Source organism: Carettochelys insculpta, chromosome 14 (genome assembly GCF_033958435.1).
Source record: "Carettochelys insculpta isolate YL-2023 chromosome 14, ASM3395843v1, whole genome shotgun sequence".
Lineage (NCBI taxonomy): Eukaryota > Metazoa > Chordata > Testudines > Carettochelyidae > Carettochelys > Carettochelys insculpta.
The window spans coordinates 45,061,578-45,087,994 of NC_134150.1; the positions used below are offsets into that span (position 1 = coordinate 45,061,578).

General features: G+C 44.2%; 1 long non-coding RNA gene across 1 annotated transcript in view; it reads left to right on the plus strand.

Annotated features, from left to right (window-relative positions):
* Positions 1 to 26,417, plus strand: part of LOC142020871 (uncharacterized) — a 210,341-nt gene that overhangs the window by 113,132 nt on the left and 70,792 nt on the right. The window contains exon 2 of the long non-coding RNA XR_012647531.1: positions 21,323 to 21,451. This is a non-coding gene — a long non-coding RNA (uncharacterized LOC142020871). The remainder of the gene's footprint in view (positions 1 to 21,322; positions 21,452 to 26,417) is intronic.

Genomic DNA, 26,417 nt, shown 5'->3' on the forward strand with positions numbered 1-26,417 from the left:
TTTAAAGATGGGCACTACGTTTGCCTTCTTCCAGTCATCTGGTATCTCCCCTGATCTCCAAGAGTCTTCAAGAATAATGGCCAAAGGTTCAGCAAAGACCTCTGCCAATTCCCTCAGTACCCTGGGGTGCATTAAATCCAGACCCATGGACTTGTGCACATCTAGTTTTTCTAGATAGCTCAGAACTTGTTCCTTCCCCACAGATGGCTGCCCTCCACCTTCCCATACTGCGTTGTCTAGGACCATCATGGGGAAGTTGACTTTGTCCGTGAAGGCTGAGGTAAAAAAAGCATTGAGTACTTCAGCTTTTCCTGCATCATCTGTCACTAGGTTACCTCCCTCATCCAGTAATGGCCCCACACCTTCTCTGATAACCTGTTTATTGTTCACATGCTTGTAGAAACCCTTCTTGTTTCTCTTCACATCCCTTGCCAGCTGCAGTTCCAATTGTGCTTTCGCTTTCCTGATTACTGCCCGGCATTCTCTAGCTGTATGTTTATAGTCCTCCTTAGTCAACTGTCCATGTTTCCATTTCTTGTATGCATCCTTTTGGAATTTAAGAGCAACAAAGGGTCCTGTGGCACCTTATAGACTAACAGAAAAGTTTTGAGCATGAGCTTTCGTGAGCACAGACTCACTTTATCAGATGCTGGTCTTGGAAATCTGCAGGGCCAGGTATAAATAAGCCAGAGCAAGGGTGGGGATAACAAGGTTAGCTCAGTCAGCAAGGATGAGGCTTACTACCAGCAGTTGATCTGGAGGTGTGAACACCAAGGGAGGGGAAGCTGCTTCTGTATTTAGCCAGCCATTCGCAGTCTTTGTTTAAGCCAAAGCTGAGGGCATCGAATTTGCAGATGAATTGTAGCTCAGAAATTTCTCTTTGGAGTCTGGTCCTGAAATTTCTTTGCTGTAGGATAGCCACTTTTAAGTCAGCTACTGTGTGGCCTGGGAGATTGAAGTGCTCTCCTACGGGTTTTTGTATATTGCCATTTCTGATATCTGATTTGTGTGCGTTTATTCTTTTACGTAGAGACTATCCAGTTTGTCCGATGTCTATAGCAGAGGGGCATTGCTGGCACATGATGGCATAAATTATATTGGTAGATTGTGCAGCTGAATGAACCCATGATGGTGTGGCTGATCTGGTTAGGTCCTGTAATGTTGTTGCTGGTGTAGATATGTGGGCAGAGCTGGCAACGAGGTTTGTTGCATGGATGGGTCCCTGAGTTAGAGTGACTGTGGTGAGGTGTATAGTTGATGTGGTGGGGCGGGGACTGGCCCGCCAGCTGCACAGCACCTGGAGGAGGAGGCTAGATGTGTTGTGGTGGGGGCTAGCCTTCTGGCTGCACAGTGACTTGTGGAGGGACCTGCCCCATACATATGTGAAGTGCAGAAAAGAAGTTTCTTGGCCTCTCCTGCTAAATCTTGTCCAGGGAGGAAGCCTTCTCTTCACACAGGGCAAGACATGCTACTGTCTGCTATGTTGCTTGCTTGGTCCCTACAGCCAAGCTGCCCGGAGGTATGGTGGGGTGGGAGCTAGCCCGCCAGCCGAAATGAGATCTTGACTCTCCTGATGGCTCCATGCTGGGGCTCTCTTTCATGACTAGGTGTGATCACCATGCTGGCCAGAAAAAAAATGAATTGAAATTGCCAGGCTTCCTTTTTCCTTTTTCCTGCACACCTGGAGAGCAGCGGAGGTGGAAGTGGCCAGAACGGACACATTCTGGGCATTGTGGGATACCTCTACACTCCAATAAAATTTATTTAAAGTAACACTGTTTCCACACTAGTATTAATCCAACCTTTTAAATTCTAAATTGGCATTACACCACATTGGAAGGTCAAGGTGAGAAAATATACCTTAGTGCCCCTTAACATTGACTTAATGGTATTTGTAGTGAAGATAGTCACATTGTAAAATCGAGCTAACTGCCTTGAAATCAACATTATGCTGTGGTGTAGACATAGCCTCATATGGGAAAGAGAGGCAAACAAGAATATTCAAAATCAGTTACGATTTATGTGGAAAAGAGGGGCAGCAAATAAAGCAGGCTGGTTAAACTTTGCCAAAAATCTGATGAGGAGTAAAAGAGATATTACTCGCACTGTGTCAGAGAGGTAGCCATGTCTTTGTTATTGCATTGTGTATCAGGGTGGGAGGAGGGTGAGGAAAACTTACTTCAGTATCTAGTAAAATTTTTAGGCTTGGAAGGTTAATGGTATAAACAAATGTGTAAATATCCATGGGGTTAGGGAACCATATGCAATAAACACTGTGGACAGACTTTGTCAGTGATTGGGAAAAGGAAAACAGCCTAGGTGAGATTTTTCACCCCTGTGACCAGGTAAAGGGGTGGAAGTAGAGAAAAGGGACTCTAACAGCAGACCTGAGGCCCAACAAAAGGAATGAGGCATGGTGTGGGAGAGCATTTTGTAGTGCACAGAGTGGGAGGATCTTTGGGCAACACTCTTGGGGGCTTTTTCAGCCCCTACAGCAGCCAAATACAGAGGGAGTGGGGGCAAGATGTTTTAAAGTTAGTGTAAGGCCTTATGGCTCTGAGTTCAGTGCTAATCCTCTGAGGCATACTCCAGCATCTCAACCCATAATAATTAACTTGCAGAGGAAATATTAGTGAAGACTGGAATAATAATTACGGGCATCTAAAATAAGAAAAATTTGGAGGGGTTTTTGTGAGTCTGCACTGAAGTACATTTCTACTCTAAAAGGAATTGTATGAAAATGGCACCTCCTTATTCAGCAGATCTGCTGTCCTGTATTTTTAAAGTCAACTCTGCTGACTTTAGTGATTAATGATGCACTATAAGTTACTTTATTTTGTTTAGTCCTGCAGGGGTAATGTAGTTAAGACAGTGTGAAATGGATTCTGTTCTATTTTTGTGACTCCTCAAAAAATTGTTTGCTAAACTGTATCTAGTCACAGCTGTGCAAACCATGAAGGTAGGAGGTTGTACTACAGGTGTAAATGAAGGCAGACTATTGTCAGCACCTAAAATATGGCAGGTGCCACATTTTAAAAAAAAATAAAAAGTAGACAGAGCTCATATCAGGAGCTGGTGACCGATGACATGCAATAAGTGGGAATCATAGGGGAAAAAGGTGAGAAGTGAGGACTGATGAGGGAGGTAATAAGGTAAGATGCACACGTAAGGCATGTACATGACTTGATAATGCAATGGTTGTTAAGTTTTCTTCCCCTCCTTTCTCACTGGCAAGATGGTAGAAGTGACTTTTTATGAGGGGTTTGAGGTGACAGATATGTCTCAGAGAACAGGAGGTAGATGGGCATTCTGAAGGTTCTGAACACACATATAAAAGGGGTAGCATAGCTGCAAAAAACAAGAAGTCCTGTGGCACCTTATAGACTAACAGATACATTGGAACATATGCTTTCATGGGCAAAGACCCACTTCATCTGATGCATCTGATGAAGTGGATCTTTGCCCACAAAAGCTTATGCTCCAATATATGTTAGTCTGTAAAGCGCTACAGGACTTCTTGTTTTTTTCAAGGTTCTGAATGTTTATTATTGATCATGATACCAAAGAATAAAAAATGGTGGGTGGGAGGCAAAGGCAGCTAAAAATATCTCTGGAAATATGTGGTCTGCCAATCATTGGAGATTTTTAAGAGCGGGTTAGACAAACGCCTGTCAGGTATGGTCTTAGTTATGGTGTTAAGTCCTGCTGTGAGTATAGGGGTCTGGACTTGATGACTTCTTGAGTTTCCTACCATACTTAAGATTCTATTGTAATTAACCTAGATCTCCACAATGTTATTTTTAAAGTCACTTTTCTAAGTAGAAGTGCATTTAAGGCTGGGAAAAAAAAGATTTATGGGGAAAAATGGAAAGAACTAAGTATATTTATCTCGTCAAAATTAATGAAATCAAAAGTGGCTGTACCAACCCACAAGAATTTCAAGAGTGTAGATACCAAAGGAGGTAGAGCAGTTTTTTTTAGAATGGGGACAACGAGGTGCAAGTGGGAACAGAATATGCTAACAAAATTTTAGGCTGAATATCTGGAATTGTGGCCTCTGACTGATTTATTAGACTGTAAAAAAAATTTTGCCAGGGAAATGTGGAAAACCCCATTGGCTGTGTCAGTTAAAACGTCACCAGAGAACATACTGCAGGAACAATTCTTCTCTAAAATGGAAATGGACGAGATTAGCTAACAAATCTTTTCCATAGAATCATAGAAGAGTAGGACTGGAAGGGACCTCGAGAGGCCATCGAGTCCAGCCCCCTGCCCTCATGGCAGGACCAAGCACTTTCTAGACCATCCCTGAAAGCCATCTATCTGACCTCTTCTTAAATATCTCCAGTGATGGAGATTCTACCATCTCCCTTGGCAATTCGTTCCAGTGTTTGATCACCCTGACAGTTAGGAACTTTTTCCTAATGTCCAACCTGAACCTCCCCTGCTGCAATTTAAGTCCATTGCCTCTTGTTCCATGGCAAGAGTGAAATCCTGGCTCCCTTGAAGGCCTTTTTTTAAAGCAATTTTGCTACTGAGTTCAGTGGGCTCGATTTTTCACAATTAGATTCTAGGGCATCAGGCTGTCTCTCTGTTCCATGATGTTATCTCAGTAACTGCATAGCATAGTCAAATAAAAAGTTAATTTTTTCCCATTCATTCTGTTTGTTACTGGACTGTTGTCATTTTATTAGCGTTAACAAAACACCTGAGAAGCATCGGTTTTGCATTCTTTCTCCATTTTGTTGGTTATAGACTCATGTGTGTTACAAACTTCATGGATCCAATCAGCTGGTATAGCCAGGTTTACAAGAGTGCATTGAAAATTGCATTTTTCACATCAGCTTTGCAACCATGGTAATAAAATTCACTCAGTTCCATTTACTTTCTGATTTTGGCCAAGCCTTGTTTTGAACAGTCTAGACAAAATCATGCTCCTTACTATGATAGTGCAATATCTTCCCAGTATTAGTCAAATTGTCCCCTGTGCATCTCTGTCGCTGTCCCCCCTCACCCAGTCTGGATGCAGAGTGATTTCAATGAACAGTGAGCCTCTGGAAAGAAGAAACAGAATTTAAAATTGTGTGCTTAATCTAATGAAAGAAAGATAATGTGATCTAGATGGGTAGCTGATACAATTCAGTTTGAAATATGTCCTTTCCTTCCAGCCAGAAATGGAGCCTGCTATATTGTGTATTCTTTTGAAGATTTGTGTTCACGCTCATAATGAAACCTAGAGAATTCAGTGTCACTTGTTAAAAGGCAATTAGATTAGGGATATTTTCTGTGGGATATGAATTAGACCATTGGCAATGTTTTTTTTTTTTTTAGGTGGGAGGGATAGCTCAGTGGTTTGAATATTAGTCTGCTAAACACAGGGTTGTGAGCTCAGTCCTGGGGAGGGACATTTAGATATCTGGGGCAAATAAATTAAAAAATAAAATGTCAGGGATGGTGAGAGATGAGGGGACTGGACTGGATGACCTCTAAAGGTCCCTTCCAGTTCTATGAGATAGGTATGCCTCCATATTTATTGGGTGCTGCAAGAAAACTGTATGCAGTGCATGAGATTTGTGGCAGCACATGTTAGAGATGTTGCAGGAATATGGTACAGTATGTGAGGAGGATCTGTTGCAGTTAATCGTACTTACTTGCCACATGTCAATAGTGTCTGTTGAATATTCTAATTGATTCAGAGTTACTGGTTGTGTTGTTATCACCTGAAGGAACCTGGAAGCTGAATGTGTACTATGACAGATTCTCCAAGGTCAGTAGAAGGCAGTGTGGTGAATCTGCTAAGGGTGATTTCTCCTGCTGCTCATCTGGGATTTTCCTGGAAGAGGATAGCTCAGACAGGAGGAAAATGTTCCGTGATAGTTGAATTCTGAAACAGCAGTTGAGGCTCCTGCTGACAGCTCAGGGCCATTTAGATGAGGATTGTGATGGTGCCTGTGTCCTGTCTGGTTTACGAATTCATGCAGATAGTATAAGTAAACTAGTTCTTTGAGTGGTAGCAGATGTGTATTTCACACTGGTGTGCTTTCACCAGTGGCACCAGACTCAGAAGACTTTTTTTTTTCTGCAGCAGTACCCTTAGGTGAGTGGCACATGCACCTTCACCTACTTGTGGCCATTCCTAAGGTAATAAAAACATGGCGGCACCACTTTCCACTCATATCCTCCTTATTACTAGTGACCTTAGAGATCCCCGTGTGTGTGTCTCCTTCTCATGCTTATTTTTTGTATCACACTTGTAGCTCTGCAACTTCTCTTCTAAAAAGTTGAATAGTTAGTGCTTATGGTCTAGTATACTTTCTAGTTAGTTTGTTTTTACAGTAATTTATGGTGCTGAGCACTATGTGATATGCAGCATTCTCTGACCTTCAAACATTGCCCATCATATGGGGTCTTTTTCCTTAACAGATACGTCCCCCACTGTCTGCTTGCTGTGTGGAGGTGAAGGCACAGTTAGAAGAGATGAGTTGTAACATCTTTTGATTCTTCTGAAAGGAAATGTGAACTGCAAGAGACCTGTTGAGACAGGTTGTGGGGCTTATGTTCTCACTGGGACCCACTTCAGCTAGCAGGACTAGCTACCTACAAGCATCTTCCACGCTGTTGGTGATAGTGGACAAACCCCTGGACTCTGATTTTCCCTGAAAAGGGAAAGCTGTTGTTCTGCATTCCCTGAAGTCCCTTGGAAGAGGACCTGAAAATCAGATCAGGGATGTTCAAAGTCAGGAAGAGATTCTATTTTTTTCTTCCTCAGACTGTCTGGTCTATCAATCTGTGTCCCCAGTATTGTTCTTATATTGGTCACAGTCCACATTAAATGATTGATGAAGACTGGGTCTAATGTAAATGTTCCCTCCTAATCACTCTATTTCCACAAGTCTGTCACAAACGGAAATGGGAAAGTGTCAAGTTAATCTTCATTGTACAGGCACAGCAGAGGCAGTCCTGGATTTTGGATCTCCTCAACCTTTCAGTTCATCTACTCAGTGCTCATTAGGCCTCAACTGGAGTATTGTGTCCAGTTCTGAGCACCACATTTGCAGAAAGATGTGGAGAAATTGGAGAAGGTCCAGAGAAGAGCAACAAGAATGATTAAAGGTCAAGAGAACGTGAGCCATGAGGGAAGACTGAAAGAACTGGGCTTGTTTAGTTTCGAAAAGAGAAGACTGAGAGGGGCATCATAGCAGTTTTCAAGTATCTAAGAGGGTTACAAGAAGGAGGGAGAAAGATTGTTCTCCTTGTTCTCTAAGGCTGTGTCTACACTAACCCCCTTCTTCGAAGGAGGCATGGTAAGCAGCCTGAGTGGAGAATACTAATGAAGTGTTGCGATCAATATGCAGCACCTCATTAGGCTAATCCTCCCTGCAGCAGCTTCAAAATGGCAAACTTTGAAGCACTGAAATGCCGTGTAGCTGCAGATACTTCAAAGTATGTGCGCAACTTCAAAGTTCTCTTACTCCTAAAAATTTTGGGAGTAAGGGTACTTCGAAGTTGCATGGGTACTTCGAAGTTGCACAGGTACTTCGAAATGCCTGCAGCTACACCACATGCCAGTGCTTTGAAGTTTGACACTTTGAAGCTGCCGCAGGGAGAATTAGCCTAATGAGGTGCTGCATATTCATTGCAGCACTTCATTAGTATTCTCTGTTCAGGCTGATTACCATGCCTCCTTCGACGAAGTGGAGCTAGTGTAGACGCATCCTTGTGGCTAGGGCAAGGAGCAATGGGCTTAAACTGCAGCAAAGTAGGTTTAGGTTGGACATTAGGAAAAAATTCCTGTCAGGATGGTTAGACGCCGGAATAAATTGCATAGGGAGGTTGTGGAATCTCCATCACTGGAGATATTTAAGAGCCCATTAGATAGACGTCTATTGGGGATGGTCTAGATTAAAAAATAAATAAATTTAAAAAAAAAAAAGGAGATACACAATCTCATAGAATTGTAAGGACCTCAGGAGGTATTTGAATCCAGTCCCCTGCCCTCTTGGCAGGACCAAGCACTGTGCCTGACAATTTTTTTTTTAAAGTCTATTTGCCCCAGACCACTAAATAGCCTCCTCAAAGATTGAGCTTATAACCCTCGATTTAGCAGACTAATGCTCAAACCACTGAGTTATCCCTCCCCTCCGATGGTACTTGATTCTGTCATGAGGGCAGGGAGAGTGGACTTGATGACCTGTCATGGTCTCTTCCAGTTCTAATGTTCTATCATTCTCCCAAACTTGCTCTAGCAAATGAACAGTTGAATGCTGCATTTGGGCTCAAGCAGCCTTCATCTCACAGCTTGGCATCTGAGTGGTTAGACCTAGAGTCATAGAGCTGGAAGGAGCCTCAAGAGTTCATCAAGTCCAGTCCCCTGCACTCCTGGCAGGACCAAGCACCATCTAGCCTATCCCCATCAAGTATTTAGTTACCCTGCTCTTAAAAATCTTCATTGATGGAGACTTGACTGGAAGTTTTTCAGAATGTCCAACCTATACCTACCCTGTTTAAGCAGAGGTTGAGGAGAATAATTTTTCCTCTTCTCCTTGTAACAGTCTTTCAGTTACTTGAAGGCTGTGATCATGTCCCCTCTCCTTCTTCCCTTTTCCAGAGTAAAACATCTAACTTTTCTAAGTAATTTTTAATTCTTTCTTTCCCTATTTTAACTTCATGAGCTACCCTATTTCCAGTAGCGTTTACTATGTTAAGCATCCAGTCTCCATCAGACTTGTTGGTGAAGACTGATACAAAGAAATCATTCAGTACTTTTGATATTTCCGTGTAATATGTTGTTTGTTTCTCCATCATTGAGCAACAGGCCTAGCTTGTCCTTGGCCTTCCACTTGCGTCTTATATACTTGCATACTTGTTTTTCTTTATATCTCAAGATAGACTGAGCTCATTTTGTGCTTTTGCCTTTCTAATTTTGCCCCCTACATTCCTGTGTTATTTGTTCATATTTCTCCTTTGTACTTCGACCTAGTTTCCACTTTTTATATAATTCCTGTTGTACTTTAAGGTCATTCAGGATCTGGTTAAGCCAAGCTAGTCACTTGCCACTCTTCCTACCTTTCCTATCCAGAGGAATGGTTTGCTCTTGAGCCCTTAGTAATGTCCCTTTGAAAAATTGCCAACTGTCTTCAACTATTTTTGTCATCTTGCTTTCCATGGGACTTTACCTGCCCGCTGTCTGAGTTTACTAAAGTCTGCCTTCCTGAAGTCCATTGTCTTTATTTAGCTGTTCTCCCTTCTACCACACCTTAGACTCATGGACTCTTATCATTTCATGATCATTTCCACCCAAGCTGCCTGCTACTTTCAAATTCTCAGCCAGTTTCTACCTGTTTGTTAAAATCAAATCTAAAATGGCTTTCCCCCAGTAGCTTTATCCACTTCTGGAATAAAATATCGTCTCTAATGCATTCCAAGAACTTGCTGGATAATCTGTGCCTTGCTATGTTCTTTTCCCAACAGGTGTCTGGATAGTTGAAATCTCCAGTCACTGCCAAGTTCTGTTCTTTGTCTTATTTTGTTAATTGTTTAAAAAAGCCTCATCCACCTCTTCTTCCTGGTTAGGTGGTTTGTAATAGACCTCGACCATAACATTATCCCAGCTGTTTACCCCTTTTTACTCTATTATTGAATATTGCTTTGTTGAGGAGCCACACTGCCATTAGGAACAAAGCTGAGGATCTTGAAACAGTGTATTCAGCAGCATGTTGTACAGATGTGAGACATGGGCGGTAATGAAAGATTTGAAGAGAAGGATATTGTTACTCAAGAGGAGTTGTAAGATCCTGAGAATAGGAAGGAGGCAGAAGGTCACCAATGAGGAATTATATAGGAAGATACAGATGAAAGAGAACCTACTGCAGAAGGTTATACAATGGAAGTTACAGCTATTCAGACATATCTGCAGAGTGAATGACAAATAAAAAATCAAGACCCTAGTATTCAGCATAATGGACAGCTCAAACAGGAGATGCAGACCCTGCAGAGAATTGGTTGATGCTATAGTAGATTGATGCGGAGCTAGTCTACAGAAACTAAGCCACTCTACACTGGACAGGGAAAAAATGAAAGGAAATAGTGAGAGAGGCATCAGATACGAATGGGCGCTGAGTCCATGGTGGTGGTGGATGATGATGATGATGATGAACTGTACCAACACACAGAGCTATGCTTATGGAATGTTTAGGTTCAGAGCTAAACCTAGAAAAGGTAAATAGTAACAAGAGGTAGTCATCTTAGTCTGTATTCTAACAAAACAAAAAAGCAGTCATGTAGCCTCTCTGTTACCATTCAACATGCAAGGCACTAGATTAGCCATTTGGGATGGAAATCCAACAACTATATGAAAAAACTTGCACAGATCCAGACAGACATCATCTTTCTCACCAAGTGCAAAAAGATGGACATCGTACCCAAGAGACTGAAAGTGGAAAAACCCATTACAATCAACCTACTACACTGATTATAGTGAGAAACTATGCCACACACACACTCTAGGAAGCTGAGGAGCCACCTGATCAGTATCCTGAACAATAAGCAGGAAAGGATCAAGAATGACCTCTCTAACCTTGAAACTCTCATCAATATTGTTAGTCGTTGAAGTGCTACTTGATTGCTTTTTTGTTTTGCTAGAAAAGTTAAGAAATTCATAATACTTATTAAATATGATGATTGTGGGAGGAGCAGGTGTGAGCTTAGTTATACATCCTTTTTCTATAGGTTATGTCTATGGAATGGCGTTACCAAGGTTAACATAAATGACCTCTGTATTTCCAGTAAATGTAAGGAGACTATAAGGTCTTTCAATATGTATGGCATCTCATACCTTTTTTCAACAGGAAATGTTAATTAAAGAAAACAATTGCAACTGGTTTCTGCATGCTTCAGCACCAGTCTTTGTATTTTGTTGGCTACCAGGAATCACACACTGCTTGCATTTATATAAAGCATACAGAGACATCCAGTGACTGAATAATATATAGCAAACAAACATATAATTAAATATGTAGGTAATCGAACATTCCTCTAACCTTTTTAAAACTACAGTTGGAAACCAGTTCTAGGTTATATCCTGTTCAGTGCTATGTAGCATTAAGGTATCAACACTCTGTATTTGATCATTGTTCCATATAAACAACATTTTAAAAACAGTAACAGACAGGAAGCTGTGCTAGTCTATACACTATCAAAATAAAAAGCAGTCATGTAGCACTTTAAAGACTAGCAAAATAGTTCATTAGGTGAGCTTTCGTGGGACAGACCCACTTCTTCAGACCATAGCCAGACCAGAACAGACTCAATATTTAAGGCACAGAGAACCAAAAACAGTAAGGAAGGGAGGACAAATCAGAAAAAGATAATCAAGGTGATCAAATCAGAGAGTGGAGGGGTGGGGAGGGAGGTCAAGAATTAGATTGAGCCAAGTGTGCAGATGAGCCCCTATAGTGACTCAGAAAGTTCCCATCACGATTTAAACCATGTGTTAATGTACCAAATTTGAATATAAAAGCCAGCTTGGCTGTTTCCCTTTCCAGAACAGTGCGATAATTCCTCTTCAGTAACACACATACCTTTAGGTCATTGACAGAATGCCCCATTCCATTAAAATGTTGACTAACTGGTTTGTGGATCTGGAGTGTTTTGATGTCTGTGTTTTGTGCCCATTGACCCTTTGTCTAAGGGAGTTAGAAGTCTGTCCAAAGTTCTACTTGACAAGTATTTATACAAAGTCCAGTGGTTTCCAAAGGACAGACTGTGAGAGAGACCCCCACAGTAGCCTGGTGTCCCCTAACAATAAAGCTGAAAGTTATAAAGGGGAAGGTGGCACCACCACTCCCACGCAGGCTTCCCACGCCTGCTGTTCAGGACCTCAATCCCCACTTTCCTTTGTTTTTTGATGTATAATGCCCAACAATGCAATAAAACATTCTCTTTAAACATAAATCAAAATTTTTCAAGGGGGTGAACATTTTCAGGTCTTTTGGTTTGACCCAAACAGATCTAATGTGCCAGCAAACCTGGGGGGGGGAGGGAATCAGCTCTTTGCTCAGCACTACTGACAGTACAAATCTTCAAAATGGCACATGTAGCACTCTCTTCAGGATTCCTGCATCATCTTTATGTGAGAACATGTTAAAAAAAAAAAACAAAAAAAAAACAAAAAAAAAAAAACCAACGAAGGACATTTCCACAAAAAGCAGTTTTAACAGTGATGGTTGAAAGCACACACCAATAATACAGAATAAAATCATGGCTGGGATGTTGTATTTGTCCACAAAAACAGGCATAATAATCCCCAAGAAACTCACATCATAAATTTAAACTTAAAGGAATTCAGCCGTGTAAGGTAAGGAAATGCCCTGGTTAGGTCACTGAACAACCCTAGCTCTGCCCTGTGAACAAGTCATGAGCAAAAACATGAAAAGATCTAATATGTCTTTTTCAAAAAAAAAAAAAAACAGGCTCCTATAATTTGGTATTACAAACAAATATATTGCAGAAATAACTGTATACTTATTGGTTGCCATCAACAAAGGGTAAAATTAAGTTAGACTTCTCCAGTGAGAGTAATAAGAAACTCACTTTATTTAATTTACCCAAGAGAAATTAAGAGGTGACTTTTTCCTAATCAACACACACCTATATGGGGAGATTTCAGACAGTAGAGAACTCTCAAGTGTATCAAAAAAGATACAAGATCCAATGGTTTCAGACTAGAAATAAGGTGTAAATTTTTCATTTTAACAAGGAAGTTAATCATTCATTCCAGCAACTGACAAATGTGTATGGTGGATGCTCCATCACTTGGAATCTTTAAAAGCAAGATTGTGCCTTTCTAAAATGAGATTCTGTACCTCAAAACACACAGAAAACGGTGTGAGAGATCAGAGAGCCTGAGAAAACCCAAAGATCAGATGCAACGGTGATGAACAGTCCCTTCCAGTTTTAAAAATCTGACAGACAAGTTTAAGATACCTACATTATAAACTCATCAGGGAAGACTAGGGGACTGGCTCATCTAGATGCCTAACGATTTCCAGTTTGGAAGAGATGTCCTTTCCATCACCACTTCAGAAGTGGGTCTGTCCCACGAAAGCTCACCTAATAAACTATTTTGCTAGTCTTTAAAGTGCTACTTGACTGCTTTTTATTTTAAAAACAGTTCTGTCATTATACAACAGGCTGAAGAAATACACAATTTATCTCTAAAGAAAACAGTAAAGCAGTGAACACAGAATAGTAGCCTAATACACAAACCAGGTGTCTGAATTAATCTCTATGATGTGGAGATGATATTTTCTGAATGTGAACTTTTATTTGATGAGACCCTATAAAAGTTTAGGCTTTTCCACCATAGTATTCCTTCACACACTTGATGAGAGGAATACGGGGTTTAAAAGGCTGGGAGTCCTGGCTGTAGCTTTTTGCAAATAACAGATATTTCTTATGAAGTTAATTGAAGTACTGCCCATGTGGATAAAAGGGGAGATGGAAAGAAATCTCAGACTTGCTTCAAACCTTCTCCAAACCGGAGATCTAACTTATGGCTCAAGACTGATCCCTTCCTGGTATCATCAGGGCAGTCCAGATTTCATAGGGTATTTTATAAGCAGGAACTATGGAAGGCTGCAGTAGAAGAAAATGGCTTACAAATTATCTGACAGATGGTGAAACACATGCTTTATTGAGAGGGACAAAAAGAAGCCATTAAAATTAGATCACACAGGATTACAGACCATGCAACAATTGAAATGCTTTGGTTCAGTGTTGAGCTATGATAGGAATGTGGATGCAGGTGTTAGAAGCTGTATGAAGAGTGTGTGGTGTAAATGAAGGGAGGTGATAGGAATTTACTGTATTAAGAATGTGCCATGTAAATTAAAGACAAAAGTATGTAAGGTCATGATTAGGCCAGCCATAATGCACAGGTTGGAATACTGGCCAATGAGAAAAAGAGAATAGCTGCTTTTCACTGCCAAATGAGAATTCTCAGGCGCGTGCTGGGTCAGACAAGAACTGGTAAGGAGTGCTCACAGCATGCTTGAAGGAATGTCGCCTGAGATGGCTGGATCATGTAAAACAACTAAATGGGGGATATGTTGGTCAGAGAGTCCAAAAATTAGTTGTTCTTCGAGTGGTCCCCGTGGGTGCTCCACAGTAGGTGTTGGGCTCGCCCCGGCGCCGCAGCTCGGAAAATCTTCAGCAGTCTCTGTCGGGTCGCGTATGCACCGATGCCCATTGGCTCTTCGTGCGCTTACGGTCACGTGCGCGATCCGGTCCCCGCCGGTTCCTTCTCAACCGCTAACAGCTGCAGACGGAATCCTCTCCGGCTCCAACGCCTGAGACAGATAAATCTTATTTTTTTCTCGTGTTAATAGTTTTTAACAGTTCATAGTTAGCAGTTCTATAGTTATTATAGTTAGTTACTCTGTTAAAAGTTGTTAAAAGCTAAAGACTATCTTAAAACCGCAGCGGCCGCCTCCGGGCGGGCCCGCTGCTTTTATTTGTCGGCCTTCAAAGGCCAACGGTTATTAGCATCACCTAACAGACTGTTAAGTGTGCTATTAGCACCTAAGGACTCAGAGTTAAGTTTTAACAATGCCATCCCCCGGCTTTAAGAAGTGTGAATCTTGCCGGGAGGCCATGCCTGCTTCGGATGGCCATAGCAGATGTGTACGGTGCCTCGGGGAGATGCACGTTCCCCAGAAGTGCTCCCATTGTTCCAAGTTGACTAATAGAGCTAGAAAAGATAGAGAAATGAGGCTGAAGATGCTGCTAGTTGACAAAGCACTTCAGCCTGCCTCATCGGAGGCAACGCATGCGGAGGGCTCTTCAGGATCGCACAAGAGGAGGGCTGCCTCTTTGACCTCCTCTGCGCAGAAGAAAAGAAGAGCCTCGCCTGCTCGATCCCTGCCCCTTGCTGGTGGGAGCGGGCTGAGTGTAACAAAGGGCCCGCGCATGCTGGCTTCCTCCACTGGTAAAGCCGCGGCGCATGCAACCACTCAAGGCCCTGCAGCTACCAGGGAGACGGCACCGAGAGCCGTGCGGGCACTAGTCAGTCCGGCACCGGCTACTGCGGCACCGATTGAGACTTCCCCAGAGGCACCGGAGACGACGGTACCGAGGACATCGGCACCAGGATCAACAGCACCGAGGACAACGGCACCGGCAACAACGGCACTGGGAGCAGTGGAAATCAGCATGACACCTGCTCCGGTACCAAGTTCACCGATAAGACCACCCGAGAGGGTAAAGGCTAAAACGAAGACCAGGCACCGCAGCCCCTCTCCTGAGGTAATTGCGCTGCTTCTGTCACCACGATCACCACCAGAGATTCGACGGGCAGCAACACCTTCAGCCTGCCACAGACGTCCTTCTCCTTTTCTTCAGAGTCCATCCCAGGGGTCTGCACGCTTTTCTCCATCATCTAGCAGAGATCCCTACGAGTCTTCTCACAGAGGCTCTCCTCGTACGTCGGTATCATCTCGGAGGTCTCGACATTCCAGGCACCACCCTTACATCCTTGGGTCATGGTCCAGGTCTCCATTGCTGGGCCCCTGTCCCTGTTGCTATGACCGCCATCATCATGCGGGGCATCAGCATAGGAGGTCGACGTCTCACTATGGATCCCCGTCGACCACCCCTCAACGCCACAGTGTTCTAATTCCACCTGGGGGAACACCACGAGTTCCCCAATCAGAGGCTGGGTCTAAAGACATTGAACCCCACCTCGAAATTCCACAAAGGCAATCACATCAATACAGCCAGGATCCAGAGGAATTGGAGGAGAGATACCATAGTGATACCTCCTCATCCTCGCCAGACGAGGCCGTGGTACCTGGAGACATTTCTCCCCCAGATGACCTGAAACAGTTCCAGGAGCTGTTCAAATGAGGAGCTCAATCCCAGGATATTCAAGTGGCAGAGGTGCAGGAGAAACACCACAGACTCCTTAAAAACCTCAGGCCTCCATCTTCTTCTAAAATTGCTATTCCTCTGGACGATGCAATCATGGAGGCAGCCACTAATATATGGCAGACTCCAGCATCCACTCCTCCTACCAACAAAAGAGCGGACAAAAAGTACTTCGTCCCTGCGAAAGGTATGGAATTTCTGTTTAGTCATCCACAGCCAAACTCGCTAGTGGTTGAATTGTCCCAACACAGGTCCAAATCGTCCCAGTACAAATCTGGGGGATTGGACAAGGACATAAAGAAGCTGGATCTTCTGGGTAGAAAAGCCTACTCCTCCTCTACTCTGTTGCTCCGCATGGCCAACTATGCCGCTCATTTGTCGAAATACAATTTCAACAACTATTCCAAGCTTACTGCCCTCATGGACTTCCTTCCGGAGGGTAAAAGGCCAATTCTTAAGGTAATTGTGCAAGAAGGCTACGCGGCTTCTCGAGCAGGCGTGCAGATTGCACTGGATGTGGCGGACAGAGCGGCCCACGCCGTGGCCACTGCAGTGGTAATGTGGAGAGAGTCATGGCTTCACACATCCGGCATTCCAAAGGAGTTACAGGTCAAAATTGCAGACCTCCCCTTCGACAAAATAAAATTGTTTGCTGAATCGACCGACTCAGTCCTACACTCGAGCAAAGATTCCAGAGCGACACTTCGGACTTTGGGGATATATACCCCACCATTCAGAAGGAAGAAACTTTATCCTCAGCAATGCCGTTATGGTTACCAACAGCAACGTACCCAATTTCAACAGGGGTATGATCAGGGACGTCATCAACAAACACATTATAAGGGCCCTAGGCGCCGGCCTCAGCAGGGCAACGCCTCCGCAGGGCAAAGTGCAAGACAGCAAATTTGACGGGTATGTCGAGGCCGCGAAGCCAAGACCATACCTCAGTGCCAATCTCAGTACATGTTCCATCACCGACTCAAGCCATTTTACCCACAATGGAAAAGCATCACGCCGGACAAGTGGGTATTGGAGATTGTAAGCACGGGATACATGATCCCCTTCCAGTCTTTACCTCCACCAAATCCTCCCACCGCATCCCTTCTCAGAGACCCCTCTCACCTACCGGAATTAAGGCAGGAGGTGGACCACCTCCTATTCATAGGGGCGGTGGAGAGGGTACCGGAACAATTTCAAGGCAAAGGGTTCTACTCCAGGTATTTCTTGACGGAAAAGAAGACAGGAGGGTGGAGACCCATTTTGGATCTACGCGCACTGAACCAGTACCTACGCAAACAGCGCTTCAAAATGACTACGATGGCTTCAATAATCACGGCACTAGACCATGGCGATTGGTTTGCAGCCCTTGACTTACAGGATGCGTATTTTCATATCACAATTCATCCAGCCCACAGGCGTTTCCTCCGGTTCCTTGTGGGCACAGATCATTTCCAGTACAGAGTCCTCCCATTCGGACTCTCTTCAGCACCCAGAGTCTTCACCAAGACCTTAGCGGTGGTGTCAGCATACCTACACAGACAGGGAGTTTTCATTTTCCCGTACCTGGACAATTGCCTGCTAAAGGGAACTTCCCGGGCGGAGGTATTACGGATGATACACGTCACCACAAACACATTTACCTCACTGGGCCTCATCATCAATTTCTCAAAGTCAAAGACCGACCCCACGCAAAATATAGAGTTTAGAGGGGCTCGGATAGACTCAGTCACGTCAAGGGTGTATTTACCCGAGGCTCGTTTTCGTGCCATCAAATCTCTTGTACAACTACTAACGTACAGCCCCACTGTTCCTGTTCTCACGTGCTTACAACTGTTGGGGTATATGGCAACCACCACGTTTGTGGTGCAAAATGCCAGGCTGCATATGCGAGGATTGCAGCATTAGTTGGCAACCGTATACAAACCCTCAATCCACACCGTCCACAAGAGGGTGTCACTTACAACAGAGGCACAAAGCTCGCTAACATGGTGGGGAAACCCCAAGAATCTCCTAACAGGGGTGCCCTTCCGCCAACCACAAATTACGTGTTCATTACAACAGATGCCTCCCATATGGGATGGGGGGCTCACATGGACAGCAAAACCACTCAAGGATTATGGTCCCCTGCGGAGAAGACACTGCACATAAACATATTAGAGCTCAGGGCAGTGTTCAATGCGTGCAGGCATTTTCACAATTATCTGCGCGGAAAAATAGTCGGCGTGAATACCGACAACACCACTACCATGTTTTATATAAACTGACGGGGGAGCCAGGTCTCGTATGCTTTGTGCGGAGGCAGTCCGACTCTGGAACTGGTGCATTGCCAACAATATAATCATAAAGGCTTCATACCTACCGGGGGTCCACAACGTCAAGGCGGACCAACTCAGCAGACACTTTGCACCCACTCACAAGCGGCAGATCCGTTCAGACCTACTTCACCAGGTGTTCCACAGATGGGGTTTTCCCCAAATCGACTTGTTCGCCACCCAAGAAAACAAGAAATGTCCCCAATACTGCTCCAGAGCGGGCATGGGACAGGAGTCTTTGGGGGACGCCTTCATGATCCCATGGAAGGGCCCTCTACTTTATGCGTTCCCTCCCACGACACTTATACACAAGGTCTTTGAGAAGGCCAGAAGGGAGAAAGCACGCATGATACTCATAGTCCCAACCTGGGACCGGCAACAGTGGTCCCCATTGCTCTTGCACATGGCTCAACATCGGCCATTTCCCCTACCAACAGTACCGGACATTCTCACTCAGGCTCGGGGGTCAATACTGCACCCGCAACCGAAGAGACTTCGGCTACAAGCATGGCTAATCCATGGCTAAGCGCCTTAGAGACTACATGCTCAGAGGGAGTACAACAAGTCCTTGAATGTAGTCGGAGAACTTCCACCAGAAAGACTTATCGGCACAAATGGTTGCGTTTTTCCGAATGGTGTTCCTCCAGGCAACTAATACCCTGGGACGCCACCATACCTACGATTCTGGATTATTTGCTACAACTCAAACAAAACGGACTTTCGCTATCCTCTATAAAGGTGCATCTGGCGGCTATATCAGCGTTTCAGCATGAAGAGGATGAATCAACCACATTTGCCCATCCTGTGGTCTCGCATTTCCTAAAGGGTTGGTGAATCTGTACCCCCCTCGGAAACCAATACCGCCATCATGGAGTTTAGACCTAGTTCTACACACCCTCTTGGGACCGCCCTTTGAACCATTGGCTACGGTCCCCCTTCGCCTACTTATTATTAAAACGACTTTCCTCCTGGCAATCACGTCAGCTCGCAGAGTGAGTGAGCTCGCGGCCATAATGTCCACACCACCCTGCACGATCTTCTCAAAAGAAGTGGTGGTCTTACGATTACACCCAGCCTTCGTTCCGAAGGTCTCTTCAGACTTTCATATCAACGAACCAATAGTGCTGCCCTCGTTCTATCCTAAGCCTCACAACTCAAATGAAGAGGCACGGTTGCACTTACTTGACGTAAGAAGGGCACTGGCCTTCTACATCGATAGAACTAAACCTTTCCGGAAAATGGACAGACTCCTGGTGTCCATTGCATCCAGGTCAAAAGGAGAAGCGCTATCTTCACAGAGGATTTCAAATCACATTGTGTCTTGCATAAGACTGTGTTACGAGATTTGCAAGACTCCTCTGCCAGTTCCACCAAGACCCCACTCTACTAGGGTGATGGCGGCGTCAACGGCCTTCTTCAAAGGCATCGCGCTGAGAGATATTTGCAGAGCGGCGACGTGGTCTTCCTATGACACCTTCGCCAAGCACTACGCCATGCACAGGATGCTTGATGAGGATACACACCTGTCGACAGCAGTCCTTTCACGGGCAAGCTGTGCATAAATCGGGTACCCACCTCCTTTTTCGGGGGGGGTTACTGCTGGGTAGTCACCTACTGTGGAGCACCCACGGGGACCACTCGAAGAAGAAAGAGAAGTTACTCACCTATGTAGTAACGATGGTTCTTCGAGATGTGTCCCCGTGGGTGCTCCACTACCCACCCGTTCCTCCCCACTTCGGAGCTCTGTTTGTGTGTTTTTTCAGGGGCGTCCGGAGTGGTTGATCAGGAACTGGCGGGGACCGGATCGCGCACGTGACTGTAAGCGCACGAAGAGCCAACGCGCATCGGCGCATGTGCGACCCAACGGAGACTGCTGAAGATTTTCCGAGCTGCGGCGCCGGGGCGAGCCCGACACCTACTGTGGAGCACCCATGGGGACACATCTCGAAGAACCATTGTTACTACACAGGTGAGTAACTTCTCTTTGTCACAGGTCAAAGGCCTAAAAATAAGCAGTTTGAGATACTGAAGTAAGATATGAAGGTTGATGGTGGCCTGAAAGATTCACTTGACAAGAATGCTCAGAGACAAATAGAAAGAGCCACCAATCCCAACTAAAGGATATGATGCTGTATGATTGAAATGTAGCCAAATCTTGCATAATGTATATCATATAAGGAGTCAAAGGAAAAGTTACAATTCAGTATAGATGATTATTCTGGCTATATGTTTATATCAATTTGTGTCTGAAATGGTGCATAATAGCTTGCTATGGCTGAACCCCACTCTGGTACTTTGAATGTAAAAGTGGGGCTTGCAAACATGTTTTAAGTACCCTGCCACTAACTTCTTGTGAAAAAACAAAACAAAAAAAAACAAAAATACCCCTCCCCAAGGTCGCAGGTTTCCCTGACCCTGCAAGATATATTGTTACCATCAAAGTGAAAAAAATAACAAAAAAAAAGAAAAACCTTCTTTAGAGCTCGCTTCGGATGCTCCTGGTAGGGTAACCCCAAGCTCTTACCCCTCACTTAGGAGAGAGCTTGAAAACAACTGCAGTTCATTAGTAGCTGACTTCTCAGTCACAGGCACAGCATTACTAAATGTTAAATTACACACTAGGGGACTGGCTCATCAAGATGCCTAACGATTTCCAGTTTGGAAGAGATGTCCTTTCCATCACTACTTCTAGAACAATAGTGGTTCTGTGTGTTTTCTCCAAGGCCTCCCCATACCCACTTTTCAGTGCTGGATATCTTCAATCCAAACTTCATTACATGGGCAAACCTCTCTTTAGAGTGCGAGGAGGACATTACTACCAGCTCTCTTTAAATGTTTCAGTCTCTCGTCGATGTACCTTGCAAGCCTATGTAAGCATATGATACTGTCACAGTCATTGTCCTTCCTTCCCAAGTCTCTTTACTTATTGTAATGCCTTGTCTTTATGCTGTAAACTCTTTGTGGCTGGGCCTGTATCATTGTGGGTGTGTGCATGTGGAGCACCTAATGTAAAAGGGCCCTGGGCTAGTGACTGTGATATAGATATTCATAGTAATTTTCAGCTGAGCCACTTTTTCCATTTACAGATGAAGGTGAGGCTTCTCCAGCCCTATGCAAGGGACCTGAGTGACCACAATAATGTCGTGGTACAGACAATGGAAGAGCTGGAGAGAGTGTCTAAGTGGAAAGTGGCTACGCTAGAGACTGAACTTCAGGTAAGCTTTGCTTGCTGTACAGGACTGTTAATGTACTGAAGAACTGCGCTGTGCAGGGATCACTGCCCTATTTGCAGAGCATTCTGCAAACCTTCCTAACAATGCCCATAGGACATTATAATGACTCCCAGGTCAGATCAAAGGTCCATCTAGCTCAGTATCCTGTGTTTTGACAGTGAACAGTGCCAGGTGTCCCAGAGAGAATGAACAGAACAGGTAATAATTAAGTGTCACCCATTCCCAGATTCTGGCAAACAAAAGGTAGGGATGCTATACTTGCCCATCCCGGGTAATAGCCATTGATGGACCTATCCTCCATGAACATATCTATTACTTTTTTTGAATCCTGTTATAGTCTTGCCCTTCACAACAGGGAGGTGACCTGGTGACAAATGTTATGGGGAGGGCTGAAGTACTCAATGCTTTTTTTTGACTCAGTCTTCATGGACAAGGTCAGCTCCCAGATTACGGCACTAGGCAATGCAGTATGGGAAGGAGGTGGGTAGTGTTCTGTGTGTAAAGAACAGGTTAAGTGCTATTTAGAAAAGCTAGATACACACAGATCCATGAGTCTGGATTTAATACATCCAAGAGTACAGAGGGAATTGGCAGATGTCTTTGGAGAGCCTTTGGCTGTTTTCTTTGGAAACAAATGGAAACTGGGGGTGGTCCCAGATGATTGGAAAAAGGCAAATGTAGTGCCCATCTTTAAAAAAAGGAAAGAAGGTCAATCCAGGGAACTATAGACTGGTCAGCTCAGTCCCTGGAAAAATCATGGCAGGTAGCGGGGGAGATCCACAAGGAATCCATTTTGAAGCACTTGGAAGAGGGAAAAGTGATCAAGAGTAGTCAACATGGATTCACCAAGGGCAAGTCATGCCTGACCAATCTGATCAGCTTCTATGATGAAGTGACTGGCTCTGTGGACATGGGGAAGTCAATGGATGTAATATACCTTGACTTCAGCAAGGCTTTTGATACCGTCTCCCCCAACATTCTTGCCCATAAGTTAAGAAAGCATTGATTGGGTACACGGACTGTAAGATGGAAAGAAAAAGGTGGCTAGATGGTCAGGCCCAATGCGTAGTGAACATTGGCTCTATGGTTGGTGGTCGGTTTCAAGTGGAGTGCCCCAAGGATCGGTTCTAGGGCTGGTATTGTTCAACATCTTTATTAATGACCTGGGTGATGGGATGGATTGCACCCTCAGCAGATTTACAGGTGAAACTAGGCAAGGGGAGAGGTAGATATGTTGGAGGGTAAAGACAGGGTCCAGAGTGACCTAGGTAAGTTGGAGCATTGGGCCAAAAGAAATCTGATGAAGTTCAAAAAGGACAAGTTCAGAGTCCTGTACTTGGAACAGAAGAATCCCAAGCACTGTTACAGGCTGGGGACTGACTGGCTCAGTAGCAGTGCCACAGAAAAGGGCTTGGGGATTACAGTGGACGAGAGTCTGGATATGAGTCGACAGTGTGCCCTTGTAGCCAAAAAGGGTAATGGCATATTGGGATGCATTAGAAGAAGCATTTCCAGCAGATCTATAGAAGTTATTATTCCTCTCGATTTGGCACTGGTGAGGCTACATCTGGAGTATTGCATCCAGTTCTGGGTCCCCCATTATAGAAAGGATATTGCTACATTGGAGCGAGTTCAGTGGAGGACAAGGAAAATGACTAGGGGGCTGGAGCACATGACCTATGAGGAGAGGATTTTGGGTTATTTAGTTTGCAGAAGAGAAGAGTGAGGGGTGATTTGATAGTAGCCTTCAACTTCCTGAAAGGGGGCTCAAAAGAAGATGGTGGGAGACTCTTCTCAGTAGTGACAGATGGCAGAACAAGGAGCAATGGTCTGAAGTTACAGAGGGAGAGGTGTAGTTTAGATTTTAGGAAAAACTGTTTCACCAGAAAGGTGGTGAAGCACAGGAATGCATTACCAAAAGAGATGGTGGAATATCCATCCCTAGAGGGTTGTAAGTCCTGGCTTGACAAAGTCCTGGCTTGGATGATTTAGTTAGGATTGGTCCTACCTTAGGCAAGGGGCTGGACTAGATGACCTCCCAAGGTCCCTTCCAGCCCTAGGAGTCTATGATTCTATGAACATCTTCTAATTTTAAACCTGTTGCTTCTTAATTTCATTTGTTTATCCATCGTGCTTTTGTTACAAGTGTTATTTATAACACTTCATTATTTATTTTCTGGACCCCAGTCAAAATGATTTTATAGCCCTCTATCATGTCCTCCCCTGGGTCATCTCTTTTCCAAGCTGAAAAGTCCCAGTTTTGTTAATCTGTCCTCATATGCAGCCATTTATTTTTTCTCTTTTCTGAACCTTTTCTATTTCTATTATGTTTTGAGCTGGGCTAATCACATCTGCATGAAATATTCACGTTGGAGACATGTCAGAGATTTATACAATGACTTTATACCTTCCATCATATTATTTATCCCTCCCTGTTAGGAGTAAGGGAAGTCAATGGGAGCACATGCTTCCATCAACCTCACTTAGTGGAGATGACGCGGAAGCCTGAATTAATGTACATTGACTCTAGGTATGTAATTAATGTAGCTATAATTGAGTCTCTTAATTTGACCTTCTGCTATACTGTAGACCTGCCATAAGTGCTACAATAGAGGTGTGTGTCATAAGAAACTTCCTTTCTAGACCTGCTCTTCAGAGAGTTATCTACTGTGCATCAGTTGAACCTACTTTTCATTTTAACCCTTACCCATCCCACTTCAGTTATTTTTGTACTGTACATGTAACATAAGAATGGGATCTGTTGTGGGTAAGAGTTATGCTTTGTACTATTTTCAAAATTTCGTGGTGTATGTGGCTGGCCCAAGGTTTTCATACTTATATATAATATACAGATGACACCACGCATTTTGGTGGACAGGATTAGAATTCAGAAAAACCTTGACAAATTGGAGTCAACAAAATGAAATTCAATAAAGATAAAAGTAACATACTTCATTTATGAGGGAAAAATAAAGTGGTCAGCTACAAAACAGGGAATAACTAGGTTGGTGGTAGCAGTGCTGAAAAGGATCTGGGGTTCACAGTGGAACACAAGTTGAATATGAATCAGCAATGTGAGAAAGTTGTGAGAAAGTGTAATATCATTCTGTAGCGTCATTAGAGAAGTGTTGTGCGTATGATAGAGGAGGTAATTGTTCGGTTCTACTTGGCACTCATGAGGCATCAACTGGAGTACTGTGTCCGACTCTGGCACCACACTTTAGGAAAGATGTGGACACATTAGAGGGAGTCCAGAGGAGAGCAACATAAATGAAAAATGGTTTGGAAAACTGGATATTTGAAGAAATGTTTAAAAAAAAAAAACCAAAAACAAAACCTGAGGCTGTTTAGTCTTGAGAAAAGAAAACTGGGTGGGGGGGAGACCGGCTAAGTCTCCAAATGCATTAAAGGCTGTTATAGAGCGGTCAAGAATCATCTAGTTCTTCTTCGAGTGGTCCTCATGGGTGCTCTACATCAGGTACTGGGCTTGTCTTGGCACCGCAGACAGAGAATTTCCTAGAGCTGTAGTCAGCTGGACTGCGCATGTGCAGCTGCTGCCCCTTGCCATTGGCACCCTTTTGGTGACACAGGCAGTCCGGATCCTGCCAGTTTCTCTTCAGCCGCCTCAGGCTGCAGATGGAACGTTCTTCTCTCCTCTTCTCATGGGGATCCTTCAGAGTGACACTATCTCAAGAGCCTTTGTACATAGTTATTTACTTAGTTTAATAGTTCCTGCTCTCTCTCTTTTTGTTTTTTAAAAAAAAGAAGAAAATTCACATTATTGATTAAAGTTTAGAATTCATAGTAACATCAGAGTGAGAGTTTACCCTATAAACCAATAAGTTTTTGTTTACTTAAAAAAAGGAAGAAGAAGCAGTTTTCTGTTAGTTCTTTGTTTGCTCCTGTGCTAAGCACCAATGTGCCTGGTTCTCTGGGTTTCAAGAAATGTGACACATGCCACAAGGTGATGCCAGTGTCACATGGGCATGCCTCTTGTATCAAATGCCTCGGTGAAGCCCATGTGCCCCAAAAATGTTTGCACTATTCTAAGCTTACAGCTACCGCCCACCATGAATGAGAAATGCGGTTCCGAATGCTGCTATTTGATAAAGCCCTCCAGCCTTTGTCGTCAGAGGCTGTGGCTTCCCCCGAGGCTCATTCACCTGAAAGGTGAGCGTCATTAACCTTAGAGACCTCGCCAAAGAAGGACTGTGTGTCTCTAACAAGATCACTGTCTGCGCTCACAGAGTGGATCCAGAAGCTCCAATAAGCCCCACAAGAAGGGCTCTGAGTTGGCCGCACCAAAACCGGCCTTAAATGGGAAACTGGCAAAGAAACCTGCTGCTGCACGTTCCCCAGATATGCTGGCACCTAAGTCAGCTTTGGCATCGGTAGCCCTAAAACACAAGGCACTGGTAGAGTTGCCTGTGCTGAGATATTCACTGACACCACAGGCTATGGCACTGGCTCAAGATCCTACCCTGAGACCGGCACCCAGAGACACGGTGCCAAGGGATAGGCCACCAAAAGATCCGGCACCTAAGCAGTCAGCACCAAGAGACTCAACAGCAGCAGACCCGACACCAAGTATGGCACCAAGGACAGCACCAAAGAAGCCAGTGCTGAGAGAGTCTGCATCAGAGGAACTGGTGCCTACAGCTACTGCATCTCCTTGCAGGGAATCACGCAAGGCTCCTACACAAACTAAGTACCGTAGCTCTTCCCCATGTTCACCATCCTTAACCTTCTCTCCAGCACCCTCATTATCTCCGCAAAGGCACTCATTCACACTGCCTTGGGACAAGCCATGTCGTTCTTCTCCTAGGAGGCTACCCTCACCATTTCAAAGCCCAGCGAGATTCAAATTGAATACCAACATCACATCTTTTCTTCTCCTTCACCTATACCTTCCTATGTGACTTGGAAATCTCCTCACTCACCCTACTTA